Source organism: Stegodyphus dumicola, chromosome X2 (genome assembly GCF_044657685.1).
Source record: "Stegodyphus dumicola isolate Sdum_Otavi_A_Nest chromosome X2, ASM4465768v1".
Taxonomy (NCBI): Eukaryota; Metazoa; Arthropoda; class Arachnida; order Araneae; family Eresidae; genus Stegodyphus; species Stegodyphus dumicola.
The window spans coordinates 52,634,176-52,649,122 of record NC_140781.1 but is presented as its reverse complement, the minus strand read 5'-3'; the positions used below and the strand labels follow the sequence as shown (position 1 = coordinate 52,649,122).

At 31.0% G+C, this 14,947-nt stretch overlaps 1 long non-coding RNA gene across 1 annotated transcript in view; it reads left to right on the top strand.

Annotated features, from left to right (window-relative positions):
- Positions 1-7,368: 7,368 nt before the first annotated feature.
- The window catches only part of LOC146992752 (uncharacterized), a 139,881-nt gene continuing 132,302 nt past the window's right edge, over positions 7,369-14,947 (top strand). Inside the window, exon 1 of the long non-coding RNA XR_015039174.1 lies at positions 7,369-7,487. This is a non-coding gene — a long non-coding RNA (uncharacterized LOC146992752). The remainder of the gene's footprint in view (positions 7,488-14,947) is intronic.

Sequence of the window (14,947 nt, the reverse complement as noted above, 5' to 3'; positions counted from 1 at the left end):
TATCGACTGCAGTCATGATTTTACTAACAATGTAGCACATTGCTAGAATTTAAACAAAGAAGCTACTTTTTGAAGTTTTATGTATTTAGAAACAATATTAGCTATTTCTCTTTGTGTATAATTATTCTTTAATGTCAAAGTAGTTAAAATCTAATGATTTCTTTTTTCCCCCCTTGGCCTCTTCTAGTGTAATTTGTCATCACTTTTGTGCACTTTTGGATTGCAGAACATGATATCGTGAAACAAAAAGAACGGAGAAATAGTGTAGAGCAAAAAAACATCTGTGGCTGGTAATTCTTGTTTTATGTTAACTTTATTTCCACTAGAAATGCTTGAATGTTATAATTTGTATGTCCTTTTTCGCAAGTAGCTTTATATTGGAGTTTTACTAGTTATTTTACGTGAACGCTTCATATTACGTTTTAATGTTTAGGGTAGCATTTATGCATTAATTTCTTAGGTTTTGAATTCCGTATTGAAGTGTCTGAATTGGTGCTTTCTTTATATTGTATAGTAATATTCGAAGTTAGGTCGAACTGTTAATCACACTATAATTGTCAGAAGTCTGAGATTTGTTAGAGTTCTGTTGCTTCGTAGTGGTTTCAAAATTACTGTTGTAGTGTAATTTTTTCCCGAGTGGCCTCCTTTTGCGTTATGAGGAGGAGGCTAAACATTTTCCTCTCTGTGTGGCCTAATATATCCATGTCCAACAGGGTCTCCTCTTCCCAACAGGTCAGTGTAATTGCACTGCCTGTGTATAAACCAATTTCGTTTCAGATTTTTTCCGAATTTAGAGTCTCTCTATCAAGTGCTATTTCTCCTGAAACCATTGAAAGTTAAATGTTCAACAAAAAAGAAATGTAAATAAAAATTTAACGAGTACTCGTATAGAAAGTTAGTGGAGCTGCAAATTGCGAAGTTTTATGAACCAATTTGCGAAGATCTGTTTAAAAGTGATTCCACAAATAAAAATTCATTTTGAAATCAAATCAGAGATGTTTTATTATTATCGAAGTAAAATTCTGCAGATTGACTTTCAACTTTGTTTGCAAAGCACTCTGAAAGTCTTTCGGACTTCTTTCCGTTCTCTTGGCAAATGCATGACAGAATTATTTTTTGAAAAAGCTGATGTCCTTCGCTTATAAGAATGACTGATGGAACTGTTTGCGTGTCGCTGTAAAGAGCACATGTTTCCCAGTGGCTGTTTTAAAGTGTCCTGTTTTTTTCTTTAATTAGGTCATTCTCCGCTAGAAGATCAGACGTTGCTTTTGTGTTATTTAACAATTCCTTCATCTTATCTTCAGTTAAAAGCTCTTCTTCATAATGAGCACTTTTGTTATCAAGGGGTTTTATAAGATCCCAATTCTTCTTTTGTAATTTTCTGATTCATTGTTTAACTTCTCTGTCTTCCATGTGTGAAAATTCTACGGCATCGTTTGCTTTTGAGATTTGTAAGATATTTTGGACTTCATTTTCAGTCGATGGAAATTGTTTAAAGTAGCAGATAAATTCTTTCCGGTGTTGATAATTGAATGCTGCAGCACGTATGAATGAAATTCTAGCAGTGGACAAATTAAATGGGATCCCTATAAAGTATTTTACTCCTGGACCATGGAATAGTCATTAACAGTACTTGTGTAAAAACAGATTAAAGTATATGAATTCCCTGTTTAAGAAAGGAATTTCTTTATGACAGTATGAAGTGTGTATCATAGCTGGAATAGCGAGGTGTTGCGTCTTCAGGGAAACAAAATTTGTTATTCTGCAATTTTTACTGAAAATGTGTGTTTAAATTTTGTTACCTAGATAACCTATTTTTAACTCTTTCTATATAAAAATGAAACCAAATACAGACAAAGAAATAAAATTGCATTCCTTTCCTTGGTGCAGTTATTCGCTACTTTAACTTATTGGGAGCCAATATTAAGTTTATAGAATTTTGGCTAGCTGCAATTATATATTGCAATTTTAATATTTCAGTTGTTAGTGCATTACACAAAGTATAAAAATGTGTGGTATAAAATGTTAAAGAAAAGGTATACTCTTTGTATTATTTACAAAAAATTCAGCAAGATGAAAATTAAATACAGGGAAATCATATTTTAATGTGAAATTTAACACTGCATTTCTTCTGAGAGTTTTTTTTCTCCTTCTGGTACGTGCGATGTTATAGCTAAATCCATGCAGTCGTTCGGATGTTTGTTTAATTAGGATGAAAATGAGTTATTTCCATCTCTAGATCAGTAGAATTGTTAACCTATTTGCAATCTTTTACCATTTTTCTTAAATACTAGTATTATGTAATGGGTTTGAAGTGAATGAAGTAGTTGGCCTAATTTTAAATACACTCAAAACATCTAATTTAGAAACTAATTTAAGCTCGATGAGATTTTCCAAATGTTTCTTTCAGTTTTCTTACATTTCACGCTTTAATTCTCCAGATTTTCAAAGTGGCAAAACGTACATTGCATTATGGTAAAAATGTATATTCCTTATATTTGTGTAATATTTTTACAAAATTAATTTTGATTTAAAATGAATTTAAAATACCCTTGAATTCAAAGACTTAGTTTAGTTCTCTCCCCCCGTCAGGTTTTAAGATTTTAGTTGTTATGTCTGTAAGAATGACTAAATCATAGAACCAATTATGGTCAATAATTTCTTCATAAGTTTCGTTCCTGGATTTTTAAAATTCTTCTGTGAAACTTTTGTAACCGAAGCTGGGATGGAAACCAGGCAGCCAGACAGAATGTACCTTCCCTGAGTGAAAATTTCTATCATTTCACTGAAAGTGACATAATAATATTTCAGAAGAAACCCTCGTAACACTAATAAATGTATGTAGGTTTTTTTTTAATATTTTTATATGGCGTGTTTGGTTCTTACAATATTTTGAGCTATTATATTACTAATTCTGTATGTGCATTAAGACATTTTAATATAGAACACCTGCTTCAAGGCTAAAAGTAAAGTATTTGAATTGTGTTTCACCTTTCGTGTGTTTTTAGACGTTCGTTCTACTCTACAGTTTACGGGATTTCTCGGGATTTGGACATCTCACAAATCTGACAAAATTTCATTCCTATGTTTAGGTTTTATAGTACAATAAGTTGAGCATCCCTACATTAGTATATGACTGATTCCTTCGAAAAAAAAAAAAGAGTATCTTAGTTTTGTTGAATTTTTGGTCAAAATTTTAGTATATAGGTAATTGCAATAGCTCTTTCACGAAATTTTATTTAAATTTTTTGCAACATTTCAAACTGCTGTATCATTCAATGGCATTTGATGTGTTTTGGCTTGCTGTATTAAAGCTGGGCTCAAACCCGGGCAGCTAGACAATATGTTCTTTTCCTGAGTGAAATATTGCTATCATTTCATTAAAGTGACGTGGTAATATTTCAAGATAATTTCTCTTACATTGGACTAAGCCGTCCTCTCTTGTGGATGAGTGTATCTAAGTAAAGAACTTAAAATTAGAAATGGTTCTTACGTTAAAATTCTCAATGAAATATTTCTTTTATGGTTTATGACTTTTGTTTCCAAGATGTTCTTCGAAATCTGTGTTTAGAATGGTGTTTTTGAGCTTTTTTTTAAAAAAAAATCTTTAAAAGTGTATATGTATAGCTCTTTTAATGTTAATATATTGCGAGTTTGATTCTTACTCTTTTTTGATCTGTTATGTCACTAATTCTGTGTGTGAATTAAGATAGTTTAATATATAACACCTGCTTCAAAGCTAACAGTAAAGTTTATTTTGTTTATTTGTCATTTAAAATTACCTGCTTATTGTCTCTTGGTGCCGTCTTTTTACCAGTGCTGAAATTATTTACTCTTCTTGAAGATCATTATCCGTAATAACTGTCTAAATTTTTTTCCTTTCATTGTTCATGTTGTACCCATACATTAAAACCCCTTTTGCTAACTGTACTTCTGTCGTATTAGGGAAATCATTTGCTTTTCTATCGACTGCAGTCATCATTTTAGTAACAATGCAGCACATTGCTGGAATTTAAAACAAAGAAGCTACTTTTGAAGTTTTATATATTAAGAAACAATACTAGATATTTCTCTTTGTGTATAATTTTTCTTTAATTTCAAAGTAGTTAAAATCTAATGATTTCTTTCCCCCCCCCCCCTTGGCTTCTTCTAGTGTAATTTGCCATCATTTTTGTACACTCTTGGATTGCAGATCGTGAAAAAAAAGAATGGAGAAACAGTGCAGACAAAAAGACATCTGTGGCTGGTAATTCTTCTTTTATATTAACTTTATTTTCACTAGAAATGTTTGAATGTTATAATTTGTACGTCCCTTTTCACATGTTGCTTTATATTGGAGTTTTACTAGTTATTTATTTTACTTGAAAGCTTCATATTACGTTTTAATGTTTAGGGTAGCATTTATGTATTAATTTCTTTGGTTTTGAATTTCATATTGAAGTGTCTGAATTGGTGCTTTCTTTATATTGTATTGTGATATTCGAAGTGAGGTAGAACTGTTAATCACACTATAATTATTAATTTAGAGTTCCGTGGCTTTGTAGTGGTTTCAAAATTACTGCTGTAGTGTAATTTTTTCCCAAGTGGCCTCCTTTCGCATTAAGAGGAGGAGGCTAAACATTTTCCTCTCTGTGTGGCCTAATATTTTCCCTGTCCAACGGGATCTTCTCTTCCCAACAGGTCACTGTAATTGAACTGCATGTGTATAAACCAATTTTGTTTAATATTTTTCAAATTTAGAGTCTCTCTATCAAGTGCTGTTTTTCGTAAAACCATTGTGTTAATCTTTGGATTATGGTAACTTGCAGATTTTTCGTGAAAATTTGGCAAGAACCCTTCTACAACAAACTTCTACTTTTTTTTTTTTTTTTTTTTTTGCACCATTTTGTCTTCATGAAGTAAAGACAGGTTTATTTATTTATTTTTTTTTTTTTTTTATTTTCTCAACATTTTTTCCAACAATCTGCTAGCCGGAGCAAACGCTTATGCTATAAATTTTATGGAACAAAAGTGCTTAATCATGACAAATATTAACTGCAAAATTGGGAGAAAGTGCAGGTTTGCAAACTCCTTGCCAACGTTTTTAGAATGGCACATACATGGTAACCATGTACACTTTGACCTATTTTTACTTAAAAAAAATCCTAAAATTGCGCACACTCTTGACTTTATCCATGTACAAAGCTTTTTTCTCATAAATTAGAAAAATTTGCACGAAAATGCAGGAAAATTTTATAAATCTTTAAAATCGGTAAAAAGGACATATATGAAATTACCTGATCGCGAAAAAGTATATACCGTTTCCAAGGATGAACATTTGCACGTATAAAATATAACGTAAAAAAAGTTTTCCAGTTAAGGTGCTTACAATTAAGTCCCCAGCAAGAATAGATGGTTAACCAAAGTTGAGAATATAGTCAAGATCTTGAGTGTTGAGGCTTTTGTTGAGTGGCTTATAAACAGCAAAGGTGAGATATTCTTTATTATCACTGTTCAAAATACATGCACTTGCTTCAAAGCTCATAAGGGGAAGAGGAAAGATGGTACTGTTTAGGCTTTTTTTTCATGAGAATAGCTATACCGCCACCACGCTTATGAAGACGGTCAGATCTATAGATGTTGTAGTTGGGAATTTTAAATTTGTCATTTGATTTGAGGTGGGTTTCACTTAACAAAATTACATCCAGACTGTGCTGGTTGATGTAGTTTTGAATTTCAAATTTTTGTTTTTAATACCATTACTATTATAAAACATAAACTCGGCATAATAAATATGTTGCATGGTATTTGGATTAGCCGTATGGGCGTAAATATTCATGCTCGTTCTGGATGAACATCTTTAGTGCTGCCATTGCAGTCTTGAGCCTGGTGTCGGGGTTAGAAGCCTGCTTGTATTGCTGGTAAATTTGATAAATTTCAGTAATGAACCCGGTGAATTCTTCAAAAGTGTTGTTCTTCTATGTCTCTGTTTACTGATTTTCGTCTATTTTTGGAGGATTGGTCTTCTTTATCGTTATTTATAGAGTTGTTATTATTCTTGAGGAATTTCCTGTCGTTAACCGTCTTTGGGTTGCTCTTGGTAATCGCCGCATATGATTTGTTGTACGGGGCTTAAATGCATTTGGTGTTAATGAAGAAACTTCATTAATTTTTTCAATATCTGTATTTCCTGGTCTTTTAGGGCATTCCTTACTACAGGATGCATGTCCTCCTCCACAGGGGACACATTTCGCAGGAAATTCTTTACCTTTTTGAGAGCACTGGAAGGATTTGTGATTATCGGCGCGTCTGACGTTTTGTCCACGAACGTTTCTTCCCTCAATTTCCTGTACAGTCGGTTACAAAAGTATTCGAACACCGGTACCCTATCAGAAAATGACAAGATGGCGTTTTTTTTTTTTTTTTCCTGTCTCTTGTGTTATTCCATCCTAAGTTTTCTTCTTTCCCCATCTTGGAAAAGATTGAAAAATGGTCACGATCTCTCTTTGAATTGGGAAGCCATTTTGAGAAAAGCGGACGACCCCACCTTGGACAACGGAAATGACCGCTCACCACACCTCTCCCTCTCTTTGCATTGGGACGCGATTTTGAGAAAAAGCGGACGACTCCATCTTGGAAAAACGGCATTCGATATGTTTTGGCTTGCTGTATTTAAGTCGGGGTGGAATCCGGTCAGCTAGCTGTGTTCTTTTCCTCGGTGAAATATTGCTATCATTTCATTGAAAGTGACCTGGTAATATTTCAGGATAAACCCTCGTACATTCGGCTAAGTTGTCACCTCTCATGGATGAGAGTACCTAAGTAAGAACTTAAAATTTTAGATACGTTTCTTAGGTTAAAATTCTGATTGAAATACTTCTTTTTCTTTGACTTAACTTTCCAAGATGTCACTAATTGTGTGTGTGAATTAAGGTAGTTTAATATATAACACCTGCTTCAAAGCTAACAGTAAAGTTTATTTTGTTTATTTGCCATTTAAAATTACGTGCTTATTGTCTTTCGGTGCCATTATTCTACCATCGCTGAAATAATTTACTCATCTCGAAGATCATTATCCCTTTTATTGTGTGTATCCATAATAACTGTCTAAATTTTTTTCTTTTATTGTTCATGTTGTAGCCGTACATTAAAAAACCCTTTCGCTTACTGTACTTCTGTCGTATTAGGAAAATCAGTTGCTTTTCTATCAACTGCAGTCATGATTTTAGTAACAATGTAGCACATTGCTGGAATTTAAAACAAAGAAGGCTACTTTTGAAGTTTTATATATTAAGAAACGGTATTAGATATTTCTCCTTGTGTATAATTATTCTTTAATTTCAAAGTAGTTAAAATCTAATGATTCCTTTCTTTTCCCCCTTGGCCTCTTCTAGTGTAATTTGTCATCATTTTTGTGCACTCTTGGATTGCAGAACATGATATCGTTAAAGAAAAAGAACGAAGATGGAACGGAGAAATAATGCAGAGCAAAAAGACATCTGTGGCTGGTAATTCTTGTTTTATCTTAACTTTATTTCCATTAGAAATGCTTGAATGTTATAATTTGTACGTCCCTTCTCACATGTTGCTTTATATTGGAGTTTTACTAGTTATTTATTTTACATGATCGCTTCACATTATGTTTTAATGTTTAGGTTAGCATTTGTACATTAATTTGTGCATTAATTTAGGTTTTGAATTCCATATTGAATTGTCTGAATTGGTGCTTTCTTTATATTGTATTGTAATATTCGAAGTGAGGTTGAACTGTTAATCACACTATAATTATCCGAAGTTTGAGATTTGTTAGAGTTCTGTTGCTTCGTAGTGGTTTCAAAATTACTGCTGTAGTGTAATTTTTTCCCAAGTGGCCTCCTTTTGCATTACGAGGAGGAGGCTAAACATTTTCATCTCTGTGTGGCCTAATATTTTCCCTGTCCAATGGGGTCTTCTCTTTCGAACAGGCCAGTGTAATTGCACTGCATGTGTATAAACCAATTTTGTTTAATTTTTTTCAAATTCAGAGTCTCTCTATCAAGTGCTGTTTCTCGTAAAACCATTGAAAGTTAAATGTTGAACAAAAAAGAAATGTAAATAAAAATTTAATGAGTACTCGTAAAGAAAATTAGTAGAGCCAAATTGTCTTCTGTTAAGGCTGCTCAAAATGTGCTTTTTCTTAGTTGTTTTAAGCATACTTTATTATATTTTTTCCCTTAATCTGAACTATTTTAGCATATTGTGAAGTTTTCTGAACCAATTTGCGAAGATGTATTTAAAATTGATTCAATAAATAAAAATTAATTTTGAAATCGAATCAGTGATGTTTTATTATTATCCAAGTTGCATGACAGAATTATTTTTTGAAAAAGCTGATGTCTTTTGCTTATCAAAATGACTGATGCAACTGTAACCGTGTCGTTGTAAAGAGCACGTTTCCCAGCAGCTCTTTTAAAGTGTCCAGTTTTTTCTTTAATTGGATCAATCTCCGCTAGAAGATCATACGTTGCTTTTGTGTTATTTAACAATTCCTTCATCTTATCTTCAGTTAAAATCTTTTCTTAGTAAAGAGCGCTTTTATTATCAAGGGGTATTATAAGCACCCAATTCTTCTTTTGTAATTTTCTGATTCATTGTTTGACTTCTCTGTCTTCCATATGTAGAAATTCTTCGGCATCCTTTGCTTTTGAGATTTGTTAGATTTTTTGGACTTCATTTTCAGTCGATGGAAATTGTTTAAAGTAGCAGATAAATTCTTTCCTGTGTTGATGGATGAATGTTGCACCCTGTATGAATGAAATTCTAGCAGTGGACAAATTAAATGGGATCCTTTAAAGTACTGCTATACGCGAAATCACGCTTTACGAGTCTGCGCTCAGCAAGTACCTGCCGTATTAAAAATGATAGACTACAAAACATCACTTGAAGAATCGTATGAGTTATGTGGAATGCAGGTTGGGAGTTTAGTCGTGATAGGTAAACGGACTATACAGATGACCCGAAGTAATAAAAATTTAGATGGGTGTACTATAAAGTATTTTACTCCTGGACCATGGACTAGTCGTAAACAGTACTTGTGTAAAAACAGACTAAAGTATATGAATTTCCTGTTTAAGAAAGGAATTTCTCTATGACAGTATGCAGTCTGTATCATAGCTGCAATAGCGAGGTGTTGCGTCTTCAGAAAAAACAAAATCTGTTATTCTGTAATTTTTACTGAAAATGTGTGTTTAAATTTTTTTACCTAGATAACCTATTTTTAACTCTTTCTATATAAAAATGAAACCAAATACAGACAAAGAAATAAAACTGAATTCCTTTCCTTGGTGCAGTTATTCGCAACTTTAACTTATTGGGAGCCAACGTTAAGTTTATAGAATTTTGGCTAGCTGAAATTATATATTGCAATTTTAATATTTCAGTTGTTAGTGCATTACACAAAGTATAAAAATGACTGGTATAAAATGTTAAAGAAAAGGTATACTCTTTGTATTATTTAGAAAAAATTCAGCAAGATGAAAATTAAATAGAGGGAAAACATATTTTAATGTGAAATTTAACACTGTATTTCTTCTGCGAGTTATTTCCCCTCTCTAGTACATGCGATGTTATGGCTAAATCCATGCAGTCGTTCGGATGTTTGTTTGTTATCCTGTATCTGAACATTGATTTTTAACAAGTTCATTCTTTATAATCCTCTTTCACCTTTTTACGTAAATCGAAAGCAGGAATTTATCTTTTTAAAAGTTTAACAGTTCATGATTTTTCTGATCTAGGACTATTCAAATGGGCTTTTTGTGGTAGTCTTGATATTAATTAGGATGAAAATTAGTTATTTTCATTTCTAGATCGGTAGAATTGTTATTTAACATATTTTCAATCTTTTACCATTTTTCTTAAATACTAGTATTATGTAATGGGTTTGAAGTGAAGGAAGTAGTTGGCCTAATTTTAAATACACTCAAAACATTTAATTTGAAAACTAACTTAAGCTCGATGAGACTTTCCAAATGTTTGTTTCAGTTTTCTTATATTTCACACTTTAGTTCTCCAGATTTTCCAAAGTGGCAAAACGTACATTACATTATGGTATATTATGTATATTCCTTATATTTGTGTAATATTTTCACAAAATTAATTTTGATTTAAAATGAATTTATAATAGCGTTTAATTCAAAGACTTTGGTTTAGTTCTCTTCCCCCCCTCAAGTTTAAGATTTTAGTTATTATGTCTGTAAGAATGACTAAATCATAGAACCAGGTATGTTCAATAATTTCTTGGTAAGTTTCATTTCTGGATATTTAAAATTCTTCTATGAAACTTTTGTAACAGAAGCTGGGATGGAACCCAGGCAGACAGACAGAATGTCCCTTCCCTGAGTGAAAATTTCTATCATTTCACTGAAAGTGACATTATACTATTTCATAATAAACCCTCGTAACATTAATAAATGTATATACATTTTTTTATAATGTTTATATAATGCGTGTTTGGTTCTTACAATATTTTGAGGTATTATATTACTAATTCTGTATGTGCATTAAGACAGTTTAATATAGAATACCTGCTTCAAGGCTAAAAGTAAAGTATTGGAATTATGTTTATGAAGTAATATTATTCTTTGTTGAAAAATATCTTTATTGATACGAAGTGTTGCAAATCAATCTTAAGTTATTTCTCAGAGTAATATATAAAAACTGTCCTCCTCTGGCTACATTCCTGAAAGTAAGCATTAAGTATTTAACAAATCGATTTGATCATATTTTATGCATCATGCAGACTATATTTCCAGCTCTTTCATTAAAGTGCAATTTATTTTCAGTGTATGAACATGAAATTTCTTCTAAAATACTGTACAAGCCTAGTCACTTATTCCAAATTTAATTCAGTTTTCATATAAGAATTCAAATTTGCCAGACAATTGCTTTCTTAACATATGTTGTTGTAATTTAACACTTTTGACTTTATTGTTTTCAGAAATTTCCTAAATCAAGTTTATCTTTGTGTGACCTTGCATCTAAGGCACCAATAATAAATTTGTTTTGGCATTCACTGGTTAAATTTTTAAAGAAAACTTATTATTGATGTAAAAGAAGGAACAAATTACATTTATCTTGGTAATATGTCTTTTGATATTGTCTTAAGTTATCGCGTCTTATGGTTATTTATGGTGTCTCATGATATTGCAGCAACTTAAAATGCATTGCATAGAACTTGTTGTTTCTTAAGTTGCTTAACCTATTTTCATAGCTTCTTGTCATCTTTATGTTTTACTGTTCCATGTTCAAATATATATAAAAGGTAAATTTCTAATCAAATATTCTTCCATTCACAGCACAGTGATATAATTTGTGTTCGCATTTATTAAACAGTTATGATCATTATTCATTATAGAGTTTTATATATTTATTATATATATTTAATTTATATCATTATGTATTATATGATTTTGCTTTTAGAATATATCACAGTATATGTTTCGAATTGCTAATAAAACTATTATGTTTTTCAATATGTTAATGTGATCTGTGTGTCTTTTAGGTTAATTATTTTAATAAAGGAATTAAAGAAAATCATACCCTTTTAATGTAATTCACATTTTACCATAAAAATTTTTTTTTAAAGTCACATTTGATAACAATATAAAAAATGTTGATAGAAACTTTAAAATTATTCCTATTTTTATTGGCAAGTATTAAATATTCTTCACAAAATTCCATTTCTCAGCACACACCATCTCAATTAATTTAATCAGTTTCCAAATAAAAATTAAATTCAGTATGTCACAGAGTAAGTACCAGAAGTAGAACTGCATGAAACACACAAGAACATATCCATGTTTAGCCAATCACTATTCACTTCTAACTGTTACTAACTGAATAAAGGAAAATATAAGTATAAAGTTCTATGAATAAAAGATCAGTTACACTAAAGAAAATTTTTTTTAATATACATTACATCTTAATTCTATATAATTATTCTTTTGTTTTTCACTTGCCCTTGACATTAGTTGATGACAGCTGATTCATGTCAGAAATATTGTTCCTTATAAAAAAATACACACATAAATTTTATGTTTTATATATAGAAAAATCTATGTACTCTTCTGTTATAGAGACTTGGATTCAAAAATGTCTGTATGTGTGTTTATACACAAACATACATGCATACGTACATATATACGTGCATATGTGAACACATTCATACATACATTTCTGAATTCGGTCCTGATAACAGAAGTGTACCAAATTTTGCCGCAGTTGTTAAATGAATAGTCTAAGGTAAAATGGTTCTGGTTTATTTGATTACAGCAAAGCTTGCTCAGGCTCATCTATACCTAAGGTTGTAGAAGATGCCGTTGTGTAGTACTTTCGATTGAAAACTGTCACACATTAATATTACATGTGTATAATCAGCTATAAAATATGCACCAAGAAAGTAAAAGTGTCAACAGTAATTTAATATACTTTATTCTGTGTTACATACGAATAGTACATTCTTTTTGGGCAAAGCTATATGAAGCATACACAATCAGCCTCATTCAAATACTAAATATTTAAGTATTTTTTGATTATCCAACCCCTAGTTTCAGCATTTTATAAGAGTGTTAGGTTTTTTTTATGCATTCCTGGTACACATCCGACCAAAGACAGTGCATAAAAATGGTTATATGATTATATTATACAAATGGTTATGATTTTATAGTTAACCGTCATTTCGCTGGCAAATACTTTTTTTATCATAATGAATTACATTAGAATTTTGGAGTCTATGTACTTATAAAAAAGAAAGCGTTAGATTTCATTAAAAGTACAATGTTTTCCCTAAGAATAAAGAATCAAAAATGTGCATTCTATGAAATTGTACTTTTTAAATGATAAAATTTTAAAATCTACAATCTGAGTATTAGAATATGGTTGGAAAATTACCGTAAAATCTCTTGTTTCTACCAAAGTGCTTTTAATATTCTGTGATGGATGGAATTCTCTTATGAAAATTATGTTATGGTACTTGAAATGGTTTCTTGTTTACTTAAGAATTATAACCAGATAATGAAGCTCTTACAACAAATTTTATCTGATTAATATAATTTATGCCTTTTTTTTTAATGAAATGGCTGTTGTATATAATGATTGTAGTTGTTTAAATTTAAATAATTCTTTGGCATAATGTAATTTATATCATCTATGTTGCTACAATTCTGTTTCAGTACAAGACCATCATGTCAGTGTAAGATTTCGTAAGTGGAGACTTGGTTTCTAATCTTTGTGTAATATAATTCGGAGAAGCTCTTACTGTGAATTTTCATATGTATAATTTATTCTTGTATTGGATTGGAATGGACTCGGTGTTTACATTTAGGATGTTTCATATTCAAAGAGTTAGTTCAGTGTTTCATATTCAAAGATGATTAAGTTCATACAATGTAATTAATTAATAGACTTATCACACAGACCTTTTTAATAGACTTATTAAATTTTTTGTTCAGACATAATGTTACTAATTAAAAACAGCATTAGAAAAACAAAACTGGTTAAAAGAAAACTTCAGTTATTTTTAAAATTGATATTTTATATTTAAATGCTTTTATTAATATAAAAACAACAATAAACATATTTCTAAATAATAAGGTTATTAAGAATCCTTAAGAAAATTTTTAACATTTATAAAGGTTTGCAAGGTGAAAACATAATCGATTTTGTTATAAATCACATGGTTTTGACATGTTTTGAGTATGCTCCTGCTGGATTGGTAGAAGCTTGGTGATCCTGTTATGAACAAATCTTAACAGATGAAGATATAGCATGTGAATATAGAATCTAAAGGAAAGGTAAGGTTAGATTAGGGTCTTTGAATATTACCAAGCACAATGGTTATCAGTCTGAAGAAGAATGCTTTTATGAAGAACTTTATAGGGCACACCCGTTCTTATATGGCAGGGTTGCTTTCTCAAGTACTGAGGTAGGGAATATTTAATCTGCCCTTTTTTTTTTTTTTTTTTTTTGAAGTGTTTGGTAATGGTATTATTCATTTCATGTATTTTCTGTAATACATATAGAACACTAATATTTCTATTACAAGTGTCTTTTTTTCATTTTTAAGTGCTTTGCTTGTTGATATTCTCAAAATTGCATCTAATAAGTAGTGCTATTAAGTATATAATAGCTGTATATTATGTATAAATTATAATATAATGTACGGTTGATCTTTACAATATGGTAACTGGTAGTTTGGCGACATTTTGGAGGCGATAAAGGTTACTACCTGGGACTTTGGTAATAATGTGAGCAGTACTCAGTTCTGGTTACGCATTATTTTGCATGAGGGAAATGAGAGATCATGGGATATGTCATGTGATATTAATGGACGAATTACGGTTCTTTAATCGGAAAAGGGGGGAAATCGGGGAAAAAATGTGGAAATTTTGTATTTAGCTTTATTCTGTGTTGTGTAATTTTTGGATCCCATGGCCCTAATTAAAGTGAATTCGAAATGGGTATTTAGGCATTGTGATAAAGAGAAGTTTGCTTTTTATTTAGCGGAGGAAGTATGGAGGAAAAATTCGCAGAAAAGATGCCGCTCGAGCGCTGGTGGGTTCTTCGCTGTTTGAAAAATAGGTGTTCACTTTTCGATAAAGCAAGCACCTGTTTTCTTCAATTAAAACAGGTTATACGACATGACTCTTACTACTTCATTCTCACTTAGCTTTTGATTTCTAATATTGATTCAATATTTTCTGTAGGCATTCTGATTAGAATAATGGATTTCAAACATGTGCAAAAGGCGTGTATCTGAATATAATTAGGTTTTTATAACATAGGGTCCATTTTATTAATTTCTAAAGCAATAGAATCACATTATCGCTGTTTTGAAAGAAAGCAAAAATGTGACAAATGTATAATGAACATTAATATACATGCTTTACTAGAAATTCACCCTTTCGTCATTAGCGGTTCTGATGAAAGGAAT